This window comes from Haemaphysalis longicornis, unplaced genomic scaffold, assembly GCF_048455015.1.
Source record: "Haemaphysalis longicornis isolate Haplotype H1 unplaced genomic scaffold, Haemaphysalis longicornis Haplotype H1 scaffold_33, whole genome shotgun sequence".
Taxonomy (NCBI): Eukaryota; Metazoa; Arthropoda; class Arachnida; order Ixodida; family Ixodidae; genus Haemaphysalis; species Haemaphysalis longicornis.
This window is the reverse complement of record NW_027526346.1, coordinates 1,715,868-1,726,136: the sequence shown is the minus strand read 5'-3', so window position 1 is coordinate 1,726,136 and position 10,269 is coordinate 1,715,868. Positions and strand designations below refer to the sequence as shown.

Sequence of the window (10,269 nt, the reverse complement as noted above, 5' to 3'; positions counted from 1 at the left end):
TTCAAATTTAAGGGGCACAACGAATGTATCGAGAGTATGTTGCGCATATAGTTTTCCTGCGCAAAATGTCCCCTTAACCTATCCCATTTATTCCCGCATTCTTTCCATAGCGTATTGGCTAGCGAGATAAGACGATATCATACCAATTTTTGTGTCTTTCACTCTGATGTGAAAGTGAAGTGAATTCAGTTTAATGTCCGGTTAGAGGAGTTTATTATATATAACTGATGTTTGACGGAAGGAGAAATAAATTGTTGCAGTGAAATTGTTAACATCTATTCTGAAGCAAGCCAATGTTTCGTGTGTATTTAATTGTTTGCTCACTCATTACACTGCATTAAAAAACTGGCGGGTGCTGTCATTCTATAACCAGTGTGCGCACATTGCGTGTTTGAGGTGCATGAATGCAAATGTATTTTATGAAGTCTTTTTTTCTTCTTTTGTACACACGACTGCAAGTGTAGAATACACAGTTAAAATGCAATTTCTTAAAACCAGATTTATCTAAAGTAGCATTCAACGAAAGTCCCAATTTAACGAAGATACTCCAGTCGCCCCACAGACGTCCACAGAGCCCAATGCATTGTCTAACTCAAAATAACAAAAAGAAATATCATGATCTGCCCGGGTTAACCAACCTTTTCTGAAGATATGCAACTAAGAAAGTGTTAATTTTTAGTCCATTTTGCAGACAATGCCTCAAAATTGATCCATGGCGCGAAAGATGAAAACGCGCAGCAGTTTTGACCTGCATTTCTAAAACTGAGTGGCCCAAAACGGGAGTTGTAAGTTTCAGTTGAATTCCCCAGATTGCGCCATAGGTAAAAAAAATCTTTAGGTCAGATTTTCCAGGGCGTGCTTTGCGTTGTTCGTTGTGAGAATTTTAGAAATAACGTTGGCCAACGTAGGCATCCGAGGTGGAAATATGGTGACTTTTAGTGATCGTGAATCCTGTATAGGTAGTTCCTACTCCCAATCTCTGGCTGCAAAATGTGCCAAGTTATTTTTTTATGGTTTTCGTAATAAAAGAATTAGTTTATTAAAATTCGTGCCTAACAGCAGACACAAATACAATGTAACCTAAAAGGCAATATGACTGAAATTTAGCTTGGGATCACCCCGTAAGAGCTAAGAGGTGCACTGTACCAATTGACCTTGACAACTGCTGTAACCATGATGACAAGACAGGGGTTAGCATTCCACTCCCTAGCAGGGAGTGGAATTGAATTTCTTAAGGAAATCGTCCCTTTTCAGTAGACCTTTTTGGTTCACGCGAAAAACAACCTCTCACGTGGGTTCGTATTATCGTACTGTAGAGCCATACAGACGTGCGTACATGACTTCCGAGCGCACGTCACATGACCTATAAACCATCAAATTTAGAGTAATGGGCTGTTGTTGGCTACTGCCGGAATTTCCCCCATCTTTTATATACGAAACGCCATTTCTTTATTGTGGAAGCGTCAGAGGCGCGTAGGTGCTAATGCGAAAGAATATCTCAAAAACGCATGATATTAACATATTTTCCTTGAGTGGAATCTTTGCAACAGCGAGAACTGTGCCAGAACAGTTTTGGTAAACCTATTTTTTTTTTCTCCAGTGAACAAAATAACGAACGCACAGAAACAAAAAACAAATCCCCCCGAACACCGCTGTAGGCCAGCACTGCAAAAAAAAAAACAAAAAAAAAAGACTTGGCAAGGCAGGTAACTCACGCAGGTACAGGTAAAGAGGCTGAAAACGGGACCGTAAAAAACGTTGGAACTGAAGGAGAGTTAGGCTGTAGCCGTGAAAAATCTGCCCTTCTTCAGAGCGTCGAGACAAAGCATTCTTCGGGCAACAAAGCTTTGCCTTCCTGGTAAAATGGCGGTGAAGAATTCGCCGAGTAAACGCTTTCTCCGAGTGCTGCCTCTAGGGTCCCTTTTTGGGGAAATAGCTCAGGATTCTGTTTTGCTTTGATTCTTTCTTCGTAACCTTCCCTGGAAACAGGCTGACAGTGGCGAATGGCATCGATGAGGGAAGCTAGCAGAAAACAAGTGGCAGGGCAGAGGGAGCGGAGAAAGCACTTTGGTAATGCGAGGGAAATTTGAAAAAAAAAGAAACAGCGTAAATAGATGGATCTAGACATTACTCAGCGGATGCGGGGTAGAGTTTAGGGAGGCATGCTGCGCGCTGTGTGGGAACGACGGCAACAAAAGATACTTTGTTTTCATCTAACACGGAAGATGTTGACGGGGATAAAAGCCGAACAGTGAAAGAGGAGGGGAGGTGCGCGCGTGCGCAGCTATAGCCGCAACAGCAGCAGCAAAAAAAGTTCATTAAAATTGAAGACCCTTGCACTTGCCATTTCCGACGAAAACTTAGTGATGTTGATTTGGGCAAAAAATTCGCAAAGAATGCCTGAAAAGGGTAAACATTTCATTAACTTGTGAAAGGGGCGCATTAGTTCATATCTGATGAACTAATGATTTCTTCTGCTGGACATAAAGAAATACTCCCGAGTCCTTGCTAGCTTCGCTTCTAATTTCGTATGGTGGGCGCGACAGAGGACACTGCGCATAATGAAACGCTATATGCGTTGGCGACCATCGACTGCACACAGTCCAAGACAACGGTGTGATTCAGCTTCTACAAAGTATACTTGGCTTACAAATCCATGCAGTCTGCAAGGCGATTTCGGATGTCGAGCACACAAATTGTCTCAAAAGTTATGTCCGCCCTGCGGCATCGCGAAATTGGAGCATGTAGTCCTGCATTGCTCAGTACAGCAACGTATGTTACGTTTTTATTGGAGCTTGCCTGGCAACGGTATCATATACTTTTCGTGTCCGCGAACAACAAGCGACGTGTTTTTTGAACCGTGAGGACTTGAAATGTGAAGTACCCCCGCTCTGTGTAGTCCACCACTAGCCCGCAGTCACCATCAAAGTCGCCAGCAGCTGAAAATACTGAATGGTATCACAAGCATGTACGTGTGACCGCTTGTATGTGCAATTCGAGTGAATAAGTTTCTAATAGGTACCATATTCAATAACAAAAAACATTAGGCGTAAATCGAATACGCCTCATATCTTATATATGCAATTTGAGTAGGTTAGTCCGCAATAGGCGCTATTGTGAAAACCAGTAGAGTCCCAGAAGGATAACAAATGCTTATTGAAGGTTTTCCGCGGTGCAATCTACGTCGTTAAAAACTGCTGTTTGGCAAGTAGATGCAATATGATTGAAAAATAGAGTGCGACTTAGACAACGACGCAAAAAAGAACGACGGGACAAGCGCTCACTTGCAACTAACATTTAGTGAAGCATTCCATTTAGTGTATACCAGCGCACATGCTTTCATGATAACTGTATAAATACGAGACAATGCTTCAATAAATGTTAGTTGCAAGTGAGCGCTTGTCGCGTCGTTCTTTTTTGCGTCGTTGTCCAAGTCGCGCTCTATTTTTCAATCAATCTACGTCGGCCACATCTGCGTTTGCATCGTATACTCTCTTTCTTGGCGTTCGAAGCGCGTGCGTGCCAAATATCCTCCGACAACCCGTGGTGGCGGTCCTGCCGTGAGTGCAAGTTGCCTGTCCCCTATTTCAAAACTTCAATTCTATTCGGTCATCGCAATGGGGGTTCGGTGTGTTGTCTGGACTTTGCTGGTTATTCGCATTGACAGGGTGGAATGGCTATTTTCTAGTCAAAGTGTATTCACGTTGTTGTTATTCGCCTAATTTGCTTAGGTCAAGACGTGAATTAGTCAGTCGAGTGCTTTGAGGTTAGTTTGCATCACGGGATTGTCTTAGCTTGTGCCGTGTGTTCGGAGTCACTAATATGTAGGTTCTGCATTTGGCCCCCTTTTCCGGAGCCTAGCAGCACGGCCCCTATTGAAAATGTGGAGTTGATGGAATCCATCAAAAATCAACATGGTGGATTATGGTAATGGAATTAATGATGGCAGATGACTGCATGCTGGCAGGGTGATGGATGATGGCAGATGACTGCATGCTGGCAGGGTGATGGATGACGGCATGCGTCGGTAGCTGATGGCAATGGTAGCGTCGATGCTGGCAGCTCGGGTGACAGTATGACGGCAGATATGCGAAATTGCAAAAAATGATGACGACATGAAAAGGAAAGATGCTATGCAATGCTAATTAAAAACTGGTTTCATTTCTTGCGAATAAATTTATAAAATAAGATTTGCAGCAAATAAGTAAGCTTGCATATGCGTTTTGCTCTGTCCATTCATGTCGTGATAATTTTTCTGCTATCCTGCTACAATGATCTGAAAACTTAACCATTTTATGAGAGCTTAGATGTGTGTGCTGGGGTGCTTAAAAATATTACACAAAACAAACTTGGTTTTAACGTTGAATATATTATCATTAAATATCAAATACGGTGACTATCTTCGAACAGGTGGGCAGCTGAAAAGAAAAAAAAAACTGAGTTACACACTAAAGCTTATACAATCCAGATCAACTCAAAACAAATGTATATTCACATTTCACATACCTCCTTAAACATTCTGAGATGGTCACTCCGATGTGGTCCCTTGCTTCTGCCCTTCCTCTTTGCCATAAAAATAGAAAGCCTGCAGAAAAAGAACATTTTCAACAAATTAAGTGGAAACCATCCTGCTAGGACTCCCTTCACGTCATGGAAGGGTGCTCTTGACCGGCACTGCTCTAAAAGGCATCGCATGGTGGCAATGCCTTTCCCGGGAAAGGATTTTAGTAAGATGCAAGCGTGCATGCATGCAACCGAGAATTTCAACAGAACATGCGTTAGCAGCAGGTGGGAAAGAAGCAAAACACCCTCGTCTAGAAGAATTCTATGCTCAAAGCACAGCCAGCGAATACCAGGCGCAAAAAAATGTAGCTTCAGGCGAGTGTGTTGAAGGTGAGGAACACGTTAAATTGAAAAGTGAAGAAGGCCAGATGACATTAACCTGGTTGGATGCATTGAAGCGACGAAAAGAAACGCACACAGTCTTGAGATGAAAGTGCAGACTAAACGAACGCTTGCAAAAACTTCAGCAAACTTGTGATGAATTTAGAGAAAGTTCAATACTATGAGGACAACCGAGCTGTGCAAGCACTAAAGACCCTTTCGGAAGCCGCACAAGAAGGAGAATGGGTGTGCCAAATTTGCCATGGAACAGATTATCAATAGTGATAAGGCGCGCTAACTAGACAGGAACCCACGTTGCGGCAGTGTTGTGGAAGGCGACTTCTTGTAAAGGATACGAGCATGTGAGGGGCAAAAAACTGCTGAAGCTGCCGTGTCAAAGCACACTAAAAATCTTGTCGGACCTTCTGCAAGAGACTCGAGTAATAAACCTAATAAAGGAACGGCTTCAAGTGGAGGGACAAAGCTTGCGGTCACTAGAAGAACCATACTGCAGCCTGATTACTGACGAAATGTCAATACAGGAAAAAGTAATTTATGGCTGCCAAGTCGACATATTTTCGGCCTTGATATAAGCTGTGAACCTTGAACCGGTGGTGCCACTGAATTAGCCTGCAGGCTCCTTTGGTTTGTCCTGCGGGGGCTTTCCACGGCTGACGTTATCCCCTTAGGGTATTTTTTTACCGGGAACAGGAAGCATGACCGGCTCCGTAACCTGAATTTTAGTGTGCTCAACTGTGTAAGAGGTAGGGTTCTTCATTATCCGTATTGTCACAGACAGCCACCAGACAAACAGCGCCATGTTCCTAGGCATGTCGGTTGACAACACACTACAACATCAGCATGTTTTGCTACATCCAGCGCGGCAAAATGACCCATCGTTCCTTTTATTTGACCAAACCACCTCATTAAGAACCTTAGAACAAATTTTCTAGAGAGAGAGAGGGGGATGTTTGATGGAATGCAGAAAGTTAGGGACTGTTTTGTTCTCAAGGCCCTCTTTAAGATCCAATAAAAGTTGACACTTGTGAACCCAGTTTGGCTCCTAAGCTGATCACACATTGAACCAAACCTGGAAAAAATTAAGCTGTCCCACGCCACCTTGATATTTTCGCCTGTCGTCATCAGCAGCCCCAAGTTCCTTCAGAAAAAGCCCAAAGGTCACGAATACGCTACAGAATCGAAAATTCCAGTAAAACAAGCTGAATAGTGCAATCCCATGTTAAGGACCATGCATTTACTCCACGTAAATATGTGATTGCAGCCTGTTCAGCAAGGTGTCTCAAGTGAAGCATGAAGCGCAATAACACAACAGCCGAACCAAGAACTGTAGCGCGGATGGCTGATTGTGTGGCCACTTTCCGAATTGACGCCACCGCATCACCGATAGCGTGCACCACAGGCGACGCGGCGGAGGAAAAGAGAGCTATCGTTCTCACAGGCGGAGAGGAGCATTCGGTGGGCTGCACGAAAAGGGGGATATCAAGCAGCTGTGTCACTTCTAAATGTTGCATCATGTGCATCCTAGTTCTCTTTTTTACTAAGAACTCCCACCTTCGTGCTTGTGTTTCAGCAGTCCAATGTACAATGGCAGCAAAGGTTCATGTTAAACAATACATAAAGACGTTAAATACAATACATCCAAATTCACTGATTCCAAACTCGGAGAGCAATGAATTGCTGAAATGAAGATGCCGACCAGCATATATATACAGTGCTATTGGAAGACCAAAGCACTGCACTCTCGGTCAAATTAGGCAAGTTCTGGTAACTGAATTTCACAGTGCACGTCATAGCATTGCACTACAATTGTATAGAACTAGGTGCTCACCTATTGTAACCAACCTGAAAAACAGCCAGTGACATCTGATGAGAGGTCCATCCAGATAGGTCCATCCACCAAGTAGGGCATGCCAGCTGATCTCCACTGCAAGGTGTAACAGTCAGTAGCCTGCAAAATAGAAGTGAGTGGCAAACAACAAGCAAGTTGCATTAGCCTTAATCCTTCAAAGTTCTAAATGCGATATTACGGTGTCGAGCAAGGTGTTCTTCACACTCCAAGCGAAAATATGAGAACGTTAAAATACCACATTACCTGGATGTAAGGATAGCCGAAGTGACTATCACAGCATAGTGACAATGTCAACGATCAAGCTTCTAACTCAATTCTCTCTTTGGAAGTAGATGCCGTTCATTATGACCAGCTCATCTATGCGTAAAAAGGTGCCGAGATGAGCTCTCTCATTGCTATACGGCAAATTGCTTCCACGATTCTGTGACAAAGCGCAGACCTAAATGATGATAACGTTGCCTTAACAATTAGGGAGTGCCTAGCGTTCCGTCCAGCCGGAATGTTAAAAACTGCTAAAGTTCCGTCCAGACTGAACGCCAAATCAAAACCAGCCAATTAGCCGCCATTTCTCATTCCGGGATTTGGTGTAGTCGTTCCGCGGCTGACTACGAACGTTGTAGGCCCTGGTTCGATTCTCGCACCCTTTTTTGTGTGTGTGTGTGTGTGTGTGGCCGTGGTTAGCGTTTTGTAATAGCAAAACTTCCCGCCCGCTTTACTATTCACGCGATGAGAGCAGTAGGTCTTGGTTTTTTACTCAAGCGGCCGAGCCGCTCCCGCCCACTGGAGCCAAGGCCGACGTAGCCATCGCCAGTTACACCCAATCTCCTCTAATTATTACCAGTGATTAATAATTAACAGTGACTCTGGCTAGTCAGTGAGCGGAAGCGGTTTGGCGGGTTAGGTAAAAATCAAGACCGACTGCTCTCGCTGAAATATTGTGAAGCGGGCGTCGGGTGGCGACTTGGAGATCTGTCCAGATTGAGCTAGAGTTAGTCCGATCATCTGTAATTATTAATAATGATTAATAATTATCAGTGATTCTGGCTAGTCAGTGAGCGGTAGCTGTTTTGCTGGATGGGTAAAAATCAAGAAAGACTGCTCTCAACGCGAGTTGTGTCTCCTCCGGACGGAACTTTAGTGACAGTTGCCGTTCCGTCTAGACGGAACGCTATACACAGCCTAACAATTCTGCCAAAGGAGGCTGGAAAGGCTGTGATGAACTGCTGAACAACAATACAAGTGAAGCAATTTTTTTTGTTTCTAAAGTCTCTTCTAGGTGATTGCAGCTTAAACCAGGTTCAATTCTTCTTCCCACGCAGTGCTTGAAGCCCACATGATGCGTCGGTGCATGTTTTCAGCTGGTACCGTCAATATCATGGCAACAATTTTTTTCCTTCAAAACATGAATCTAATTAGTCCTTAATAATGGCCGCGATGTCTTAGGGAAGCATAGGGAACCAGATTTAAGGTTGTGCTCACATTGACATCAAACCCATTGAAACGATTTTCAAAAATGATACACATTGGTATAGGCCGCAAAATTTGAAACATGACAATAATGCATTACTGCCAATAATGACAATAGCCAGTGCTTAAAAAATTATTGCGATGAGAAAGAGGTTATCCTCTTCTGAAAAATTAAGAAAAAACTTTCAGTGTGATCTAACCATCTAGAAAAGGCTGTTCTCCCATCTATTCTCTAGCGGCATATTTTCTAGAACTATATTTATTTACATCAAGTCGTGTTTTTAACACAGTGTATTATTTGCTGTGCAATTATGTAAACAAGCTACTAGAAAGAGACCTTCGGCCTTAACCAGTCCAGAGGAGACCCACTTTTTGTTTTTTTTTTGAAGCATTTGCTCTTGTGCGGGGTGCACTCATCCACAGAATGAGAGCCCAATACAAAATTTAACTGAGCAACACGCGTGGCCGCGAATTATTCGGAGACGGTAGTGAATGTTGCAGTGCTTAAACGCTCCCCACGTGCGGCCAGCATTGCTTATACCTCTGCACCAGACGCACGATACGCATGTAGTTTCGACGTGGTAGCAAATTCGGGTTGAATGAACGTTTTTGGTGCTACTGATGCACATGCACAAACATATATGCGATTATCGAACGATTGGAACACTCAAACATTCACTGCACATGCGGGGCTTGCGAGTGTGACGCCAATTTCTGCCGTCGTACCCTCAATCTGAACGCAGAGAGCCTTGTTTGTACCAGTGCACTTTTCTGAGTGACCGCTTTGAAAAAGGACAATCCCTGCAGTGTAGTGTAGACTGCTATGTGCCTCGGCTAAAAGTTACCTAAAGCGTACCACTCCAGTCCAGGTACGAAAAATGATGCGAAGAACAATTTGCAATTCCTTAAAAAGAACTACCCACCAAAAAAAAAAAAAAAAAAAAAACTTGCGAACTCCACCTGGAGCGGTCGACCGCGCGTATTGGCGATCGGTTGTTGCGCGCACCAAACCGTTTAGCCAACGTAGCAGTATGGTCCTACTTCGCTCAACAAAAAGCCTACAAACGGCACAAACAATAGGGCTCTTCGATTTACAGACTCGACTCAATTCACCGCGGATATTCCGCCGGAGTCCGATGATTCCCCGAAGCCATAAGGATACACAAGAAAATCGAATGCCTGACTGCTTTCAGGGAATCGGCGGTGAGTCCGGGACTGTAAATCGAACAGCCCTACTGTTTCTAGTCCCGCACGCAATATCCGCGGTCGAAAGGCAGATCTACGTAACCCTCAAAATCAGTCGCTGTCAAAAAACATTAGGGCTAACCGACGACGCAAACGTCTAACACGGAACGGAAGAGCCCTGCCCTGTTAAATACACAAGTAAAGTGCAAAAAGTTGACTAGTCACTTACCTTAAATCACAGGCGACATATCTTCGTCGAAACAATAATCCGCTGTCTTCAAAACAACCACAACAAAGCCACTCGACAAGCGCGTACAACTCCACCGTCTCGGCGGCCAGGAAGAAAGGAATGCGGCGGCGTGATGGCGTGGCGATGTTGCTGGATGGAGCAGTGGAGTACTGAGGCCGGGGTTTCGGTTTCGGCTGTGCCTTGGTGTTTTCGTAACGCAGTTCATACACGGCGCGAAGTGAACAAAATGCGTCGAAACAAATTCTGGCTTGAACATAGACACATAAAGCAATGTAAATAGAAAGATAAGGTTGCCATACCCAGCAAAAAGTTGAGTTTGTTGGGCTATCCTGTATATGAGCGATTGAGTTGTGGAATAAACCTCCGACATCACTTTGGGGGAAATCACTTTTGGTTAAAAACTACCAAGAACAGGCACATTTTTGGTTTTAAAAAAATCATACCGTGCTGTCAGCAAAAAAAAAAAAAAAAAGAAACAGACCACCGGAGGATTGAACCACCAACTTTGCAACAAAAAACGAGCGCATAACCACTGCACCACCGCTACAATCGGAATTCAAGCCCGAACAAGTGCCATTTAGTTGGTTTGTCAATCTAAATCGCCCATGAATGC

General features: G+C 43.9%; 1 long non-coding RNA gene across 1 annotated transcript; it reads right to left on the bottom strand.

Annotated features, from left to right (window-relative positions):
* Positions 1 to 4,348: 4,348 nt before the first annotated feature.
* LOC144177874 (uncharacterized) lies at positions 4,349 to 10,047 on the bottom strand. Its single transcript, XR_013323875.1, has 4 exons — positions 9,636 to 10,047; positions 6,734 to 6,853; positions 4,507 to 4,585; positions 4,349 to 4,418 (listed from the first exon to the last, which is right to left on the bottom strand). It is a non-coding gene; the product is annotated as an uncharacterized LOC144177874 (long non-coding RNA).
* Positions 10,048 to 10,269: the final 222 nt, after the last annotated feature.